Genomic DNA, 5,086 nt, shown 5'->3' with positions numbered 1-5,086 from the left:
GGCACTGATGAAGGGGTGGCCTGCCCCTCCACACCTGTGGGTGCTTCTCGTTAGGTGGAACGAGAGACTTGAGAAAAAGAATAATACACAGAGACAAAGTATAGAGAAAGAAAAGCGGGGCCTAGGGGACCGGTGCTGTGCTTACAGAGGACCCACACCAGCACCAGCCCCTGAGTTCCCTCAGTATTTATTGCTCAAAAGATAAGGGAGTAAATCAGCAGTAAGACATACAGATACACGGAGATGTTCCATTTACCCAGGGACGGGCAGGAGACAGATGTTTTTCTTTTACTGAGATTTAAGAGAATGGTACTGACTTTCAACCACAAGCAGGCTTTAAGCATTTGCCTAACAAAGCACATTCCTTACAGCCCAAAATCTTTTCAACTTTAATTACCACAGCGATGTCTCTAGCAAGGACAAGATTGGGGGTAGAGTCACAGATTAACAGCATCTCAAATACAGAGCCAAATGGAGTCTCTTAAATTTACTTCTTTCTATATAAACACAGTAACAAGCTGACCTCTCTTTTCCCCACAATAATGAACTGGGAAAAAGGACTAACTCGAATGTCAGACACTTCTTTTGTCTGCTGTTTTGGCTGTCTGCTGTCTCATAGAAAATCTGGTTAGGAAGTTGATGTAAATAATGTATTTTTTAAAGGAAACAAAGATGAAAATTCTGAAAATGTGTTTCCTTTTTAAAAGAAGAACTAGAGCAGAGGTAAAGATAAGCCAGGAATTAAAAGTTGCATTAAAGAAGTAATAGAAAAATGCCTAAATAATTATTAGTTCTGACTAAGGAAGAATAGCTGTGTGAAAGACGTAGAAAGTAAGATTGCACATGGAAATGGACTTTAATATACACTTCGCCATATTGATCAGCTGTTACCCATGTCTCTCAATTACTGTCCTTTTTATTTATATTTTCAAAGTTGAAATATGACCTGTTTGCTTGAATATTAATAAATATATGCACTGAATGTGTTTGCCGATAATTCTGAATACTACATATATATTTTAAGTATGACATTGAGTATGCACAGAGAAATGTATGTGTATACACATAAAATGTCATAGGCATATGAAGTACAAATACGATGTTTACTGGTCTGTAAATGAGTCCATATTAACACTTTATTTATTTGATATGTATGGGTTCTGTATTTCAGAGATGATTTACACAATGAAGAAAGTACATGCACTTTGGGTTTCCATATGCCTGCTGCTTAATCTTGCCCCTGCTCCTCTTAATGCTGATTCTGAGGAAGATGAAGAATACACAATTATCACAGGTAAAATATTAGAAACATTTATCTTTTTAAGCTAGTTAAAGCTCTCAATTTTAATCTAAAAAATCTACCATATTTTCCATTGTAGAGGGAAATTAGTTTTTATTGAAGTGATATTTTTCTTTGGAAATTTATTATACCTAGTGTGTGTATGTGTGTGTGTGTGTTAAACAGTCCAAAACCAAGTAACTTTAGCTGAAAGACTTCTCTCTTTTTTTCAGCACACAATATTAAACACTGGAGTAGCTCTGGGCTATTGCAAGGAGCAAAATGTTGTAAAAACAATTCCCTATGACATTTGATGCTACCCTTTGGCTAGGAAAAGTGTGAGTAGGAAAGTGAACTTCAAACATCTGAGTTTTCAGCTATTCTCTTTCTTCCCCATATTTCCAAAATAATAACTTCCCAGTCAAGACTAACATAAAAATCTAGTCAACCAGGACACCAAAGGATCTAGTAATGTAAGTTAGATCTAATCCCACAAAATTCTGTGTCTGAAAATGATAATATTAAAAATAAAAAATAGAGCATGGAGAAGACTGTATGGTGATGGTTACTGTGGATATATACCTTTATTAAAGTAACATTTTGTGGCAAATTAGTAACTGTTGACAGAAATCTCAAGCATTGGTATTAATGAGAGAATATTAAACAAAACGATAGCTTATTTTTGTATAGCAATTTAAGATGTAAAAAAGATTTCCATAAATGTATTCTTATTTGATACCTCTAATAGCTCTTTGAAATGACTGTGTTCAGTGTACTTTAATAAAGTGTGAATAAATACATCTGGGCCTGAAACTGTGGAAGGTGCTAGAGAAACAGGTATGGCTGAGATGAGGTGCTCAAGAATCTCGCTGCTTCCTAGGGGAGTCTGAACGGTGGACAGTTTATTTCCGTATAATGTAGTAAACAAAGTGACAGAAGCATGGAGAGTGCTGCTGTTGATGGGAAAAGGAAGAAGATTCATTCAAGCTTGGTTTTCTGAGGGCTCTGCAAAGGGAATTCATGTTATAAAAATTTCCTAGAGGCCGGGCGCGGTGGCTCATGCCTGTAATCCCAGCACTTTACGAGGCCGAGGCGGGCGGATTACGAGGTCAGGAGATCGAGACCATACTGGAGAACACGGTGAAACCTGTCTGTACTGAAAATACAAAAAAATTAGCCGGCATGGTGGCGGGCACCTGTGGTCCCAGCTGCTGGGGAGGCTGAGGCAGGAGAATGGCGTGAACCCGGGAGGCGGCGGAGCTTGCAGTGAGCCGAGACCGCGCCACTGCCCTCCAGCCTGGGCCACAGAGCAAAACTCCGTCTCAAAAAAAAAAATTCCTAGAGATGAAACATTACTTAGTAAAACCCTCATGTGCCTTTTTGAAAATGGGAATTTGGACATTATGAGTTTCAATTCCTCATTCAGCTTTTCCTGATTCAGCTTTTTTCTCAAAAGTTGGTGGGTTAAAATTCGAACATTCCGGAGGTTACAGAAACAAGGAAGGTGGAGGATAAAATAAGTCCTAACAGGGAAAAAAACAGGCAACCTCACTTGTGGGAAGTGAGAAGCAAATCGATCCAAGTGTTCCCTGTTTTGTCCCAGTCCAATTCGCCTCAATTGGACGGAGAAAATGAATATTGGATAACCAGGAAGTTCCTGAAATTGTTGCAGCTGCTGCCATAGTCAATCAATAATCCAGAATTAAGTCATCAGTAATTAAGCCAGAATTTAAAATTACTATAAGGTAGCTTCCAAACCTAGGTGGATAACAAATAATTTTGATATTTAAGCTAGACTTAAAGACCTCTTCACCAGCTAGTTGCAGTTTTATCTAGTTTTGTTTTGCTTTTGTTTAAAATAAATTTTTATAATAATCCAATCTCACATCTGAAAAATTCTATTTTGGAGATACAATTTATCCCATGGTGCTAAGGTCATAACATCATTTTATAGAAGTATATTATTTAATTGAAATAAGGTACTCATTAATAGAAAAATGCATCAAATTTTATTGCTTCTCTCACAAGTAAATAGTAGGTGATTTTTTTATCAGTCCAATCAACAGGGAGGATAATCTATAATTAACTTCTAGATAAGACAAAATGATAATAAAAATAGTGGTGATAAACTTTTTAAAACAATTCCATTGGGCTAGAAGAGAGAAAATTAAGAGTGAACATTTAATGAAAGGCAAGTATCTTTTGTAGGATTTAGAATCAGACAGACCTGAGTTTGCAGGTGCAGTTTGCCACCTAGTACCTTTGTGAGAATGAATAAGTTATTTAAACTTTCTGACTCCCAGTGTCCTAAGCTATAAATGAATAATTTAAATAAGTGATTTTCTATGGTTTTATATAAAAGTGGAAAAGCGTCTGGCACATTTTCTGACACGGAGAAGGTAAAGTGTACATGTTTGTTCTTACCTGACAGAAAAAAAAAAAAAAAATCAAATTCTTTAATTAGAGGCAAGCAGCATGTGGATTCTTAGATGGTAAGTTACCTGAAAGCCCTAGATTCGCAAACAAGTTCCAAGAGGATGAATATTCTTACAGTCCAGGGCATGACATGTTTTCAGGCAGCAAATACAGTAAGCCCTCTATCCAACATCCCAGGACATGGGGCAGGGGGCGGGGAGGGGAAGGCAGGATTGTAACCTTTAGACTACGAGACATAAAATTCATGACATCGAATGCGAATGATTTAATGTAAACCATAATTCTATTTAAATGGCTGGATCAGATTAAATTCCTTTTACATTGCCCTGTATGTGTTTTGCTTTCTCATGACTGCTGGAAGTTAATGATTACCTCTGTAAACATTTCCCTCAAGTCTCAATTTCAAGTCTCAGGAAAGTTATCGCTGACCCCTTCAGGCTAATTTAGGTATCCTACTGTTCACTCGCACAACACCCAGGATTTTCTGAATATTTGCATAAGTCCTTAGTGTCTATATGCTCCATGAACGAGGGGCTGCTGTCATCTAATTTACTGTCACATCTGTAGTGACAGTACAGTGTCTGACACATGGTCAATACACAATTATTCACATTCAAAAGGGTTTTTTCAAAATAAGAAATGAAAATCAAGGCAGATTTCCATCCCTTTTGGGTGGAGTGGCATGGCACTGTGGGTCACACAGCACACCTGGCCATTGCTTGAGTCCAGGGATGCTGTGCTTAGATCACTGCAAGATCACTGCACAAAGAATATTCTAACACAGGATTTCTATAAGAAATACATTAAAGTGTGAATAAAGACAAATAATCACCTAATAATTAACAAAATATAATTCATAAAAGTTAATATTTAGTGTTTCTCCTAGAAAATTTCTATAAAAGTATCACCTACTTCTATTATTGAAACCATTTTTAGTTTCATAAAGGTGAATGTTTGAAAATAAAGGTTGTTAATTGAGTGGAAATTATATAATTAAAACTGTATGCTTGATCCAAATGCTAGTTTAGGAATCTCAGTCACATATCTGTGACAATATCATGCAGTTATTAAGAATGTGTGAGGCAGGGCGCGGTGGCTCAAGCCTGTAATCCCAGCACTTTGGGAGGCCGAGACGGGCGGATCACGAGGTCAGGAGATCGAGACCATCCTGGCTAATACCGTGAAACCCCGTCTCTACTAAAAAATACAAAAAACCAGCCGGGCGACGAGGCGGGCGCCTGTAGTCCCAGCTACTCGGGAGGCTGAGACAGGAGAATGGCGTGAACCCGGGAGGCGGAGCTTGCAGTGAGCTGAGATCCGGCCACTGCACTCCAGCCTGGGCGGCAGAGCAAGACTCCGTCTCAAAAAAAA

At 38.1% G+C, this 5,086-nt stretch overlaps 1 long non-coding RNA gene across 1 annotated transcript in view; it reads left to right on the top strand.

Annotated features, from left to right (window-relative positions):
* Nucleotides 1-5,086, top strand: part of LOC108524323 (uncharacterized) — a 70,692-nt gene that overhangs the window by 62,267 nt on the left and 3,339 nt on the right. The window contains exon 2 of the long non-coding RNA XR_001884024.1: nt 1,172-1,294. This is a non-coding gene — a long non-coding RNA (uncharacterized LOC108524323). The remainder of the gene's footprint in view (nt 1-1,171; nt 1,295-5,086) is intronic.

This window comes from Rhinopithecus bieti, unplaced genomic scaffold, assembly GCF_001698545.2.
Source record: "Rhinopithecus bieti isolate Rb0 unplaced genomic scaffold, ASM169854v2 scaffold_2827, whole genome shotgun sequence".
Taxonomy (NCBI): Eukaryota; Metazoa; Chordata; class Mammalia; order Primates; family Cercopithecidae; genus Rhinopithecus; species Rhinopithecus bieti.
Note: the sequence above shows the minus strand (reverse complement) of the source record. Positions and strands in the feature narration are given on the sequence as shown.